Source organism: Macrobrachium nipponense, chromosome 16 (assembly GCF_015104395.2).
Source record: "Macrobrachium nipponense isolate FS-2020 chromosome 16, ASM1510439v2, whole genome shotgun sequence".
Taxonomy (NCBI): Eukaryota; Metazoa; Arthropoda; class Malacostraca; order Decapoda; family Palaemonidae; genus Macrobrachium; species Macrobrachium nipponense.
Genome location: NC_087209.1, coordinates 74,946,443 through 74,962,271, shown reverse-complemented (window position 1 = coordinate 74,962,271; position 15,829 = coordinate 74,946,443).

Sequence of the window (15,829 nt, the reverse complement as noted above, 5' to 3'; positions counted from 1 at the left end):
AATAACATTCCGCCGGGTATGATTCTAGCGGAACATGCCTAGTATATAAGCAAGTCAAGTGCTGATTCCGGTGGCATGCAAAAAATTTCTTAAGAATAAAAATGTTTTTCTCCATTTCCTTTCGCTTTCCGGTCCCCTTTTTTACGCTTCTTTTAACAAAATAGGATTAATGCTGACGGAACAGGAAAAATTTTTAAGTTGAGCTGTATCCGTCGGCTCCGGAAAGGTTCCCCTAGTTTATACTAGGACTTGCCTTGATTTGTGTAAACTGCCACCGGAACGGGACATAAAGTAGCGAAACACGAGGGGGCGGAAAGCTATGGAGAGGAAAAAGACCTTAAGTCTAAAATAAAAATCTATATCTATAATATTTTTCAGGACTAGGATACCCGCCGGATTAATAAATCCGGCGGAGGTAACCGTAATGTCTTATCAAAACCTTAAGTTTATCGTAAAATTTTTTCGGAAATTATTCCAAATATGTTATGTAACGGAGCTCTGTGATACTGTAACTTATCATCCTATCCCCTTTCCATGTAAATTTATGACCGGAAACATCCCGGGCTGAATCAGGACTAGGCCTGATACTATACATAGAAGCTTTGTTATAAATAACGAACGGTTCTAGTTGCGTCCCGGACCCTCCGGGACGGGAGGACTAAACATGGAAAGGGCAAGGGATATGAGGTATGGTATCTGGAAGTACCGGGTAACTACCTTCTTGTCGAGCCAGGAAGTTGTCCAGGGCTCGACTGGATAGGTAACAGTCCCTCATAACTACCTGATAAGAGGAGAATTCTCCCTCGACTGGATCCCCTCCCCCCCCTCCGTGGGAGAGGGTGGGGCTCGAATGATTACTTGGAGTAGCATAGCGATTAGCACCCCAACAGGGGGGATGGAGAGGGAGTCACCTCGAGGAGTGGAACACTCGTAATCAGACTGTATAACACCTACCAGGTGGATCACCTCCCGGTCAGGAGTGGCTCAACCTGGTCACAGGACAGATGGCCACCGGCCTACTGCTCTATAACACCAATCATAACATGTAAACGATAAAAATAACAAACTAGAATCTAGCGTGTGAGAATTGAATTATCTAATAAAATAAAAGGAGCGGCTAGCTTAACCTTCGACAAATCACATTGATCTGGTCAGGTCGGCCAGAGGGCTCTGACCAGCTAGCCTACCATTCCGAAAACATAATTTTTAATCTCGATTGGGAAGGTAGGCTAGGGGAAATATAGATCTTATAAGTTAATTCAATAACGCAACAAAAAACCCTTGGTTTCGTTGGTACGGCTCCTCTTTGGAATGTTGGTACGGCTCCTCTTTGGAATGGGGAAATTGACAAAGGAAGAGAATAAATGGCAGAAGACCTGTGGTAGTGTTTCACTCGCCCCAGATTTTATACCGACACCCTATTAAAGTGAGTGAACGGCTTTATTCTGGTATAATCCAATGTAGCTTTTCTCTTGTATATTTAGCAATAATTATACCTTAGAAATGAATGCTATAGGAATGTTTCACGGGGCGACACAGGTAGGCCCAGAAATGCTCAAGAAGAGAATTTGCATGTTTTGCAATGATACATTCCAAACTGTCAATGATCTCTCTGATCATCAGCAACTGAGGCAACACTGGGAAACATCAAAACATTCTCTTTCGATCTTATTATGCCAGATCTTTTTGAACCCGTCAATCTTATCTGACATTCGAAAAATTGAAAAATTCCTGCCTTGTAGGGACAAATTAAGCTGATTCAGAAGCAAAAATATGTCAACTCAAATAGGCTAACTTAGCAACCCAGTTAGTATCTTGAAACATATTTGCCTAATCGGGTTTTCTGTCTTTCAAAAACATTACTAACTCATTACGTAGTTCAAAGAAATGTGTTAAAAACCTTACCTGGCGAAAGCCATCTCACTTTTGTATGGTATAGCAACCGCTGGTGTTCACTCACCATATCTTTACATAGCAGTGTGAACAAATATAAATTGAGTGCATTCGCCTTTACAAAACTCACAGCTTTAACAGTTTTCAATAAAACATTGAGTTCCACATCCAATTTTTTTGTTGCTAGCATTTCTCGATGAATTAGAAAATTTGTAGCTTTGCAGTTGGGGGCAACCTCCTTAACCTTTGCTGTGATACCTGAGTAACGTCCTGTCATCGCTGCCGCTTCAAAATTTGCAGCACCTGTAGTGTGATGACAGTTCATGGGTAAATAGCAATTCTTCCTTAAAGTCATCACTGTATTTATATCTTACATAAACAATTAAAATTGCGTTATTTGCAACATCGGTAGATTCGTCAATTTGTAGAGCAAAGTATTGTGATGCCTGTAGTTCCTGCAACAACTGATCCTCCACATCTGCTCATTTACCAATCCTCCTCGTTACAATATTATTTGATAGGGATATGTTTCAAATCTTAGTGAGAGATGACTCACCAAACATTTCAGCACATATATCTTTCACACATGGCATAATTAAGTCTCCTCCAATACTGTAAGGCTTTTTATCTTTTGCATTGCGAAGTGACACTTTGTAAGAAGCTCTCAATGCAGCCTGATTTGGAGAGACAAATTTCTGGAGGCTTTTTCTTTCACACTAAGTTCCTTAAGCCCTCATTTCAAAATATTCTTCCTGAGGTTTCACTGCTAGTTCACTGTGATTTGTATTGAAATGTCTTTTTAGCTTGGACGGTTTCATTGCATCATTAGAAAGAATAATGCCACATACTATGTACTTGGGTTGGTCACATTCACCTTCATTTATTTTAATAAACCCAAATTTCATATATGAAGAATCATATTTCCGAACAAAACTACGGTTAGCCCGTTTTTTTACTCTTTTAATGGGAGGCTCACTTGTTCCTCATCACGCTGTTCACGCATCTCATCACTGGCGAAGTGACCTGTAATGTCAGCTGTTGCGTTACATTCCGTTGCGCTGTCTTCATCATCATTAATACTATCAATCCTGTGGCCATTATACAATTAATAGTCACACTCAATATATTTCATTTTTTAATATTAGTTACTTACTTGAAATAAAAATATATAAAGTTATTTTGACAGATTATTATTTTTCTAAGATTATGAATAAAATGATAAGTATCGAGTAAAGCAATTTGGCGGACCAGCGAATCTTACACCACGGACCAGCACCGGTCCGCGGACCATAGGTTGGGGACCACTGCTTTAGCTTACAGTGTGTCCTTAAAAAAAAAAATGGAGAAAGAGAGCTAACACCATCCCGCACCTCCTTTTTTCTACTTTGGCTGTGATCAACCAAAGTCAGTTAACCACAAGTTCTTATAACACACTACTCAAATTAAATTAGGTTCGAGTTTTGTACAATGTATGAAACTCTCAGCCACGGCCCATAAAACTCTTAGCCGCGGCCTATGAAACTTTCAGCTGCGGCCCCTGTGGTGGCCTTTGCTGTTGGCACCTACTATAGCAGTGCCAGACGCACGGTCATGGCTAAATTTAATGTTAAATAAAATTAAAATCACCGAGGCGAGGTATGTTTAATGATTAAAGGGTTGAGGATTAACATACCAATTTGCAACCCTCTACCCTCAGTAGTTTTTAAGATCTAAGAGCGACAAAATAAAAGTGCGAACAAACAAAGCTATTTCAATATTTTTCCTTTACAGAAGACTAAAATCGGGACAGATTGCAACTAGAACCACGATCTTGACTGGCTGCCTCTCTCATGTTACGACCTCCAATATCTCCGCTCATCGCAAATCAAGTCACGTTCAAGATTAAACTCGGAATCCCGTCAGGATTATTGACACCTCGTCCTAAATCCTGCCATCTTCTCTGGATCTCTGACGCAGGGTTTAGGCTATTAGGATTCATTAATTCGGTCTTGGGACACTTGATATTCATAGGGTTAACGACCAAGTCTTATAAAATACCAGCCATGACTGAATCTTGCAACAGACCTTAGTATTTCACGGCAGCACGGGCTCTTGCTCGCAGAGCAGCCAGAAAGTCTTTGAAGGATTTCAAGGTGGTAACATTGTCAATAATAAACGTAAATTATCTTAATGGTGTGAAAGTTAAGAGAAATGGTCCGCGAAAAAGAGAAATTAAATGCTTAGCTTTGAAGTCTCCTTAAATTCCCGAGTATCCGTTGATAGGAGAGAAAGAAAGATAGCAGAGAGTTTTAGTTAAAACTCTACGGGTTTATCATACCACATTTTCGGTTTAAAAAACCGTTACGAACCCTCGCGCATGCAGAAGGAAAACTAGCAATCTAGGAGACTGGAGAGGATCACTAATTATAGGCTCATTGATTTAATTGATTTTAATTCACTTTCCGTAAGACAACATGTGATTAAAATACACACACACGCACACAATACCACTATACCCCCGTGGCATTTAAACATGTGAGAGACGAGAGCCTTGTCAAAAACTGGGAAAATACGACAACACTGTATAAATCTAGCGACATTTTAGAGACTAATAAGAGAATCATGTTTTATTGATAAAATTAATAATATGGACCTCAGTCCTGGATTTTATACAGTTGATAATGTTATGAAAAATAAGATATTTAAGGAACCAACAGTTAAAAGAGCCGTTACCCTCGTAAGACAACATAGTAATTACCCCTCATAACAGTGGGCTGTTTGATGTAGTTTTACCTCATTTGTATACTAGCAAATGGATAGTTGATCTTTTTTACCAGACGAATGTAATGTTGCAGTATTGTACAGCCACTCATATAAGTTCAAGGATGTCCAGGTGTTTGAGAGAGTTCCATTGCACCCCTTTCTGGATGACAGTTGTCTGGGAGTGGGAAACTGGCCAAATGTTCAACTACCTCACTCTGCTGTAGAAAGTTTCGGTGTGTGCCCGTCTTACGTCACTATACAGACCCGTTGTCCAGAAAGGGGTTGGATGGAATTCAGCTTTATGCCCGGAGACATCCGAGAACTTATATGAGTGACTATACTTTTCCTCCTCTCTGTTACTGTGATCAGGCCCTGAAATAAAGACGAAAGTTCGGGGTCTAGGATCTTTCCTTTCACCTTTTCCTGGGAGCGAGGGAGCGCTTCTTACACACACACACACACACACACACACACACACAGCTGAATACCCAAAACTCTTCGATCCAACTGTATCTAAGCCTATGTGCCTCCTTTCTCTCTTGTCATTCAGCCTTCCTGTCTCTGAACTGAAGGTTGGTCAGAGGTCTTAGCTTTTAAAAGTATTTTTGTAAATTTTAGTCTCTTTTCTTTTTTGTGATTCTTTTTAACAAATTTAAGATTGTTTACTAAATTTATATTTATTGACAGATTCCCAGACGATGTAATAAAGGTAAGATTACGAAACGCCGGAATAAAGATAGAACAAATGTAGCAATTGTCCTGTTTCCTTAGTCAACCTATGATAGATATACTTATATATATATACATATATATACATATATATATATATATATATATATATATATATATATATATATCATTCGAGCTACAAATGTCCTTTAATATCTAATTCGCTCTACCTCGGAATTGATATACGACTGGATAACGTCACTGGCCGTTCCTGATTTCGTTCCCGTCCACTGGACGGTGGTTCGATCCCATATCAACTAAAAATTCCCCTTCGGTACATATATGAAAATATATCAATTCCGAGGTAGAGCGAATTAGATATTAAAGGACGTTTGTAGCTCGAATGATCTATATGAATCACGGTGATGTGATAATTATTCATATATATATATATATATATATATATATATATATATATATATATATATATATATATATATATATATATTTATATATACGTACACACACACACACACACACACACACACACACACACATATATATATATATATATATATATATATATATATATCTATCTGCATAAAAAATTTATATATTTACATTTACGTATATGTGTGTGGGTGGGTTGACTCGCTTTAATCTACAAATAGCAATACATTTAGCTATATAGTTAGTTATATATTTGCCCGAGGAAAAATTTCCTTTGACTGTGTCTTTTTTATATGGAAATCAGATAAGAATTTAATATAGAACAGACAAGAAAAAAAACCTATTCAACATCTTCTCAGCAATATCTCTGGCCTCAGCATCTCTCTCTCTCTCTCTCTCGCTCTCTCTTCTCTCTCTGCAGTGTCGCAACATGAGCTAATCTTGTTTGTAACAGCCGCTGAAAGACATTTTTCTAGTGCACAAAAATAGCAGAATGGGATAGTGAAGGTCACATGATGACTCATCTTTTATTCAAAGGAAACGAAAATTCAGTCCAGAGTTTGATGTCCAAGAGGTGTAAGTTTGAGACTCGGAAGCTGTGAGGACCTTCATGTTTGCAAGGTCAGTTTGCAGTGACAAACAACAAACAACTTTATTTATAGGGAATCATCTCATTGCGCATCTTTTGGTAGTCATCTCTTCTGTTTTAGTTTTTTTTTTTTTTCATTTTATCACGGTTGTGACATGAAAGAAACGGATCTTTTTTATTCTCGTTTATTTACTTGCCCTAATCATTCCTTATTCATAACGCGATGAATGCCTGAAAATGAATGAAAGTTTGAACGTGTGGCTCCATCGATTATTAAAGAGACCTGTCATGCGTATCGCCTGAACAGCGCATGCGCGACACTTTTATGCCACTACCTTTCGGAAACCCTGTTCCCACACCCGATCAGTTCCTCGGTACTTGGCCTTTTTGAACATTTTAGTCTCCCCACGGGGAAAAAAAAAAGAGCCTCTCCACGAAAGAAAACGAAAAAATATTTTGCTGTCGTCTTAAGTAAAAATAAAAAAAAATTAAAGAAAGGTTTTCTGAAAACATTTTTTTATTCCCTCAAAAATTCTTTCTAAAGTAAATTCTTACTAGAACAAAGCTTATTTTTATTCGGTGAATGTAAAAAACAACTTAATCCCTTATTTTTATTCGATAAATGTAAAAAACAACTTAATCCCTTTCTACAAAAACCCTTTCTGAAATCGATTCCCTATAATGGAAAGGTCAAAGATTTCTTCTTATAATATTTTTTTCGTGACCATGAACATTCCCCAAATACCTGTGAAATCTGCGCATGATACCCGGAGCTTCACCAACGAATATCATGAAGTAAACAAGTTAAATATAGCTCTCAGCATCACTGGCGTGACTTCAAAGCAAAAGGATAAAAAAGAAATAACAAAATGTTTTCCGGTCACAGAGCGAAGAGAATAAAGCGGTTGCTGGTAACAGAACGAAATAAAAACTTATTTGAAACTGTAAACAATAAATCTATTTTGAGTTGATATCTATTTCATGTAGCCATAGATAAATCAGCACTCCCTTTCTCTTTACACACACACACACACACACACACACACACACACACACACACCACATATATATATATATATATATATATATATATATTATATATATATATATATTATATATATATATCTGATTTCGTAACTCGTTCACTTTTTCATTTTATTTTATTTGTCTTCACTCCCTTTCTCTTTACACACACACACACACACACACACACACACACACACACACACACGCACACACATCACACACACACACACACAATATATTTTATATATATATATATATATATATATATATATATAGATATAGTATCATATTATTTATATAGCTATATATATATATATATATATATATCTATATAATATATATTATATAATATATATAATATATATATATAATATAGAATATATATATATATTATATATATATATATTTATATTATATAATTAATATAGATAGTATATATAGATATATAAACTATAAGATATATATATATATATATATAATTATTTATGTTATATATATAATATATATATATATATATATATAGATATAAATTATATATATATATATATATATATAGTTTTTCTATATATATATAGGGAATATTATATATATATATATATATATATATATATATATATAGATATAGTATATAGATATATATATAACTATATATATGTATATTATATTATATATAATCTATAATATATAGATATATATATATAGATATATATCATATATAATATAGATATATACATATTATATATAGATTATACTGATATATACTATATATATCTATATAGATATATATATATATATATATATATATATAGATATATATATATATATATATATAATATATATCATATATATAATATATATATATATAGATAATATAATATATTATATATATATATATATATATATATATATATCATATATATTATAGATATATGATATATTATATATATATATATTATATATATTATATATATCTATATATATATATATATATATATATATATATATATATGTTGTGGCTGTGCCTTATAAGGACCTGCGATATTATACGCAAAGGTCGGTTGGTGCAAGTCCCATCCTCGTTGGGATATGATGGACTGCGATGATAATTTCTAAGTTTCATTCAGTCACTTCTTCTGATGTAAGGGTTTAGTTGTTGAAACACAGAGTACAAAAATAAGATATATTCTTCTATCCTACATCTTGAAGAGAAGATTTCATAGGTCTTCCAATGAAGAGTGCTAAAGGAAGTCTGACATACAATTTGGTTTACAATATCATAGGTGGGCAAACACTAGCTCAGTATACGAACATACACACAGATGAACATATCAGACAAAAGTCACGTAGGACGGTTTTGGGTTATAGGTCAACATGGTTTCTCAAGCAAAAGCTTTGTCGACGATTCACACAATAGATTTAATGACTACAGGTGCCTACTAATTAGGACGCTGATACAACACGTGAAGGCTTAGTCAACTTTACTTTATCACTGCCTATCACACTCCTGCAAGCTACCATTGGACCCCTTGGGTCATTGGTTTAATTCAATCATAGTTTTTAGTTTTTATATAAGGAATAACACATATATTCCACACACACACACACACACACACATATATGTATATATATATATATATATATATATATATATATATATATATATATATATATATATATATATATATATATGATTGGTAATTAGTCAAACATAGCTGGGTGCTGACAAGATTCGACTCTAAATGTGATCAATATTTAGGCAAGTATCTTCTTACGTATGAATTGTGAAAAATAAAAAATATATATATCCCCAGAACTCATTACAATTGTAATTAAGCCATGAAGATGCTTGTGGATATCTAACATTCTTGTTCATTATGGAAACATGCTCAGAGGAGCCATTCTTTCATTCATTCATGCAAAGACTAGATGTCCGGATTGGGGTGGGTCGCGCAAAACAGTTGGGATTTGGTATTGCCTCGTGAAAGTGGAAGTAGGTCAGAGTCAGGCTTAAAGATCCCCAAGAGCAAGATTTCCAGACAAAAAGAAAAAAAAAAAAAAACCAAGAGTGTGGCTTTTCTTCGGGATAAGGTTGTGTTTCATACGCTCGCTCCGCCGAAACTTTAAAGGGTACTTCGTTGCATAATTCTTATCAACTGATTACTCGAAGTGCTAAAAGTATTTTACACACAAAATTCGTCCACAAGTGGCTTTGTAAACTGACAAATCTCCTATCATGGCGGAGGTGGATTGATATCCATTCTAAGTAAAACAAAACTAAATTCGAAAAGCATATGTACAACTTACACTCAGGGAAAATTGTAACTGATAGATGCCTCATCACCTGTGGGATTCAAACCGCTGACTGGTTGTAAAAAAGTTACAGTGACTTTGATCAGTGAGCTATCAAGAGAGGCATAAGTTGTTATCGACACTGCTGTATATATGCTTTGAATTTAGATTTAAAAAAGAAATTTAGAATTGAAATCAACCCACCTCCACAATGATAGCAGATTTGTCAGTTTGCAACCCTGTGTGGATGAATTTTGTGCTTGAAATACTTTTAGCACTACAAGTAATCAGTTGATAAGAACTATACAGTGGAGTGCCCTTTAACTTTTAGACGGAGCGAGCGTATATAACACCTAACCTTTTCCCAAAGAAAAGTGTCGCCCTTTAATTTTTTTCTTTTGTCTGGAAATCGTGCTCTCGGGGATCCTTAAGCCTGACTTTGACCTGCTTCCACTTTCACGAAACAATCGCAAATCCCAATTGTTTTGCGCGACCCACCACAATCATCCATCGAGTGGATCTTGATATCTTCATATGGGGGTTTCAATCCATCTAGGTTTTGCATGAATGAATGAAAGAATGGTTCATCTAATCATGTTTGCCTAATGAACAATAATTTTAGATATCCATAATAATTTTCATGACTTGATGACAGTTTTAATAAATTCTGGGGATATATCTTTTATTTTTCACAATTCATGCGGCAGATGATACGCAACTAGATATTGGTCACAAATAGGGTCAAATCCTGCTATATTTGGCTAATTACCAGGTTCATAATTTACTGCTTCAGTCATCAGATGTGCCGTGGATTTTAAAGGAATGGGGTCAAATTGCTCCGCTCTCTCCAAGGACTCGAAACTGGGTCATTCTTGGGGTCACCCATCCACATATTGGACAGATCCAACTCGCTAAACATTTGATCAAGCGATTATCGCTAGAAACAGAATCTGCGCAGTTTAAGATAACATAGAAAAATGTTTATATGTATTACCCAAAATACATAAAGTTATCGATGCTGTAGTAATTGTTTTTATTGTTTTTGAAAATGCCACGGCAATCAGAACAATTTAGTAACTGATAAACGTATTCCATCATGACAAAGAAAATATTAATGCATTCAATATTTGTTAATAAAGGACTGGAATTGTTTTACATAAAACCGTTTTTGGTTTTAGATTCATTTTTGGAATCCACTAAACAGTTGTTGTAAGATCATCTCCCATTTTTCCGTTGGTTATTTTCTTATGTTTGTTGCGTTATATTGTGCCCGACTTTCCATCTTTTGACTGAATTCAATTATTCTATACTTTTCATATCCCATATAAGGCGTCCTTCTAGAAAGAAGAAAAGTACATGTTAATTAATAGCTTACAATAATTAATCTCCTCACGACCACAGCAAAAACACAGCTGTTATAAATTGTCTTTAGTCCATTGAAAAGTTTGTTATTATTTCCAACTGAAACCTTTATGACCCCAGCAATGAACAGTGGGTATGAATTCAGTCTTCAGCCAATATTTAAGTTTCAATGGGTATTACCCAATAAAACTATTAAATGGGCATTTGCTGTCTTCGGAAAAAACATTTCTTTATTAACTGCAGCCATATATTTTCAAAATTCTAACTTTAAATCAAAATTGCACGACTGCAGGGAATTCAATAAAATGCTTGAACTCCAGATCTCATGAAGGTAATGTTGTAGATGCTGCAAGCTCGTACAGAGCGATCCGGAAGGAAGGTAATATAACTTTTGTTATAGAATAATGACGATAATTAGTGCTACGGATAAAAATCATTGGTGTGTGATAAAGGGGGCAAAGTTGATCATGACACCTAATTGTCGAAGTAACAGGTGAGGATTTGATTTGACTAACTTTGAAAAATCTAACAGAATGCCGGAAGCTCTTCACCGAGCAACCCGGTTGTACTTACAAACAAGCAGAATTAAACAGTATAGGTAGATTAGCTCTAGAGCGAGAGATGAAAGGCCACCAGAAAAAAAGAAAGAAGTCAGACGAAACTCGCGGGCTTTCACTAGTCCAGGATAAAAGGCGAAATGAAATCGGACGCAGCAGGGAATAGTCTCGGCAAATGGAATGACGGATTCCAGAAATTCGCTTTCAATAGATAGATTATTAAGGATCTGGAAGAGAAGAGGCAAAAGGGACAGACCGATTCTTTCGGAGGCTAAGTAGGAAGAAGCCTCAGTAACGTTGTTATGGAAGAAGTGTCCCGTTGTGGTCTCCCATTATGCCGGAATATTCGAGTTACAAATGAAATTTTGGCGTTACCTCGGAATTTTGTTCGGAATATGTTCCTTTCTATCTCTCTCTCTCTCTCTCTCTCTCTCTCTCTCTCTCTCTATCAAATATGACCTCAGTTTACCAAAACTGAAGGTACTGTTGCTTTCGACCCATTATTTTTCTTCTCTCTCTCTCTCTCTCTCTCTCTCTCTTCTCTCTCTCTCTGCCTGTTCTCCGCTCTCTCTCTTATTATAGTCTCCATATATGCATGAATATATATATATATATATATATATATATATATATATATATATATATATATATATATATATTATAATAACCCTCCTATCATTATGTAGCAGTTCTAATTACACACCTATTATTGTGTATGATGTTAGCGCCATCTATTGATTGCTGATCGTAGCGGACAGCATGGATGAAATTACCTCATGTTTTTAATGTATGTAATCCTTGGAAATGTTTACTTCCAAGCTCTGTCAAGTTAATACTTTTGAGTTCGTTATCCGGTGGCTTACGATTCACTTGTTTCTGTAGTTATTAGGTTGTTTTTATTATTTTGTTTATTATATATTCGGAACGTGATTTTAAAATAAGTAAAGTCTTTGTTTAATTTTAATTATAGTTTGATAATTCATTTAACATATCTACTATACCTACATGAAGTGTTGCCCTCATTACCGAGAATTCATGAATAGTCAAGTGGAAAGCTGAAGTTGTGACAAATTGGGGGCCTGACCGGGATCTACTTACGTTTGCGTTGCGCTTACGCTCGATCTTGACGGATTGTGAAATTCATTTTGTTGTTTCTCTGTGATGATGGACAACATGAGTGTAGTGTATTAGTGATATTTTGCTAGTTTATAACAGACCACCACCGGATAGTGTTCTCCAGCGCGCTCACACTTTCACTTAGAGAATGTTGTGTTGCAACACGTCATTTTAAGCATACATCGAGATTTTGGAGGACGTGCAGGCAGGGTAATGGCAGCCTAGAATTCGTCATTCTTTTAACCCTCGACTCTGTTGACTACCATCGCTTAGCGATATCTTCATAGTCGCCCCAACTTCTCGAGGTGCTTCGAGGCATTCAAAACCTCATCATAAGGGAATGAAAGATTCCTTCCTTAGGAACCTCTGTTCCTCTTACTCAGGGTACGACCTTCGCTCTTTAAAGGTACTCGGCTTCATATTGTTACGACCACGTTGTCAAGAACTTCGTTCTACCTCGATGGATACTTAAAGGTTTATTCCTTGTTCAGGTAACTGTTGGTACTTCCAATTATTTACTTCATTAAGAATATTTCATTCAAGATTGTTAGTGGATGTGCATTATTAAAGGCTCGTTCTTTTAAGTGAATTTCTGAACATTGTGGGACTTAAGGATTAGAAATTCCTGTGGTTTGTGGGTGCCTTCGCACCATAAATCCATGAATAACCTAACTTTTTAAAGTTTTATAGCTTGTGTATGGTAGTGATATAATTTCCAGTGATATTTTAATATTTTATCAGTATTGAGAGATGCCTTTTGATCTTGAGAAATTTTTAGGTGCACCCAGGGAGCACCTGAATACACTACAGGAAGCTAAGAAGGACCAGCTTCGCCAAATAGCTGTAAGGGCAAGAATATCTGTAGGTCATGCTGTGGTGAAAGCTGAACTATTGGGAAAGATCTTAGATTTCCTGATAAATAGTGGTAACATAACTGAAGAAGAGGCTCTTCCCTTAAGGCCTTTAACACTTGAACGAGGTGCTGCTCGTACAGTTACTACAACTGAAGACCCAGAGATAGTGAAAATTGAAACTCCAACTTGAACTGCAGCAGCGAACAGTAGAAGCTGCAAATGCCGCAGCAGCAGCTGAACAAAAAAGGCTTGAAGCTGCAAAGTGCCGCAGCAGCAGCTGAACAAAGAAAGGTCGAAGCTGCAAATGCTGCAGCAGCAGCTGAACAAAGGAAGGTAGAAGCTGAGCAAAGAAGACTTGAACTAGAACGAAAAGAAAGAGTTCTGTTGGAAAAGGAACTATCAGCCATAAGAATAGAAGAAAGGTTGGCAGAAAAACAGCTACCTGATGCTTTTGATCTTAGTAAAGCACGCAAACTCCTGCCTGTCTTCGATGAAAAAGATCCTGATGTATTTTTCATTACTTTTGAAAACACTGCAACGTCTCTCAACTGGCCTAGAGACCAATATGTTCTCTTAATCAGAAACTCCTTCAAAGGAAAAGCTGCATATGTGGCAGCACAACTTGTCCAAGAAAGCAATTATGAAGTCTTTAAAACTGCTATATTGGATGCTTATAGTGTTACAGCAGAAGGGTATAGACAAATCTTCAGACAAACTTTGAAGAACCAAGCTCACACGTATCTCGAGTTTTTCACATTGAAGTTGAAACAGTTTGATAAATGGATAGATAAGGAACAAATAACTACTTTAGAACAAAGAATTTAATAGTTTTAGAGGAATTCCTGAGGCATATTCCAGCTAATGTGTCAATGTTTATTAGAGAAAAACAAGAAAAAGATGGAAAAAGGGCTGCCCTATTAGCTGATGATTATCATCTCATTCATAAACTTAAACCACATTCGTCCTCTCCTTCATCTGCCCCCCAGGTTTGTACTTTTTGTAAGAAAGGAGGTCATCATATTAAAGACTGCCCTAGTCCCAAATGCAAAGCATCTCATGGTAAGGCTTCTCCTAATGCTTTTACACAAGGACCCAAATCAGGGAATACTGCAAATAAAACGACACTTCACTGTGCTCAACCTTTATCAGACTTTACAGCATTTACATATCCTGGTAAAGTAAATGATATCCCAGTGCAAATTTTGAGATATACAGGGTCATCTCAAACTATCATTAGCTCAAAGTTAAAAGATTTAGCTAAACCAACAGATCAGTATGTAACTGTGTCGGATTTGACTTGTCAAAAGGTTTTACCTATTGTACAGATTTCTCTTGATTGTCCTTATTTTAAAGGTTCAACTAATGTCGCCTGCTTGGTAATGACTTGGCTCAAACTAACAGTACTCCTAGTCTTATCATTACTCAGCCTGAAGTAGTGATCGAAAAAGCTTGCAAAGAGTTTTCTCCTGTAGTAGAGCTTTCCCTGCCAAGTAGTCACCAGGCCTACAACCTCAACTTCTCGAGACACTGAACACACAGGTAAGGTGGATCAAAGTACCTTAGGTGAAAAAGTCCTTGCAGATCTTGTTGATATTCCCTCAGATGAATTTGTAGAGTATCAAAGGTCTGATGATAGTTTGAAAGAATACTTTGATAAAGTTAAAGATGATGATGATGAAAGTAAGTTACCATATTTCTATCTTGATAATAACATCCTTATGAGATGTTATAGACCTTTGAAGATTGCAGGACAAAATTCCTGACATGATAGTTACCACCTAGTAGTTCCTTCTAATCTTCGTGCAGCCTTATTGGATCTTGCTCATTCAGCAGAGTCTCATCTAGGCATTTCTAAAACCTATAAGCGTTTGCTGGACGATTACTACTGGCCTGGTATGAAAGCTGATGTAAAGCACCACATAGAATCTTGCCATCCCTGCCAGGTAACTGGTAAACCAAATCAGAAAATACCTCCAGCACCATTAGTTTCCTATTACTGTACCTAATTCTCCTTTTGAAAAGGTAATTGTAGATTGTGTTGGTCCACTTCCAAAAACTAAAAAACAAAATGAGTGCATTTTAACTGTGTTCGTGCCCAACTACTAGATTTCCTTTAGCCATACCTATAAAAAACATATCTGCTAGAACAATTATTGTTAATCTTCTTAAAATATTCACCATTTTTGGTTTTCCAAAAGAGCTTCAGTGTGATCAGGGGACAAACTTCACTAGTGATTTGTTTAAGCAAACTTTAAAGCAGTTAAACATCTCCCATATTTTTG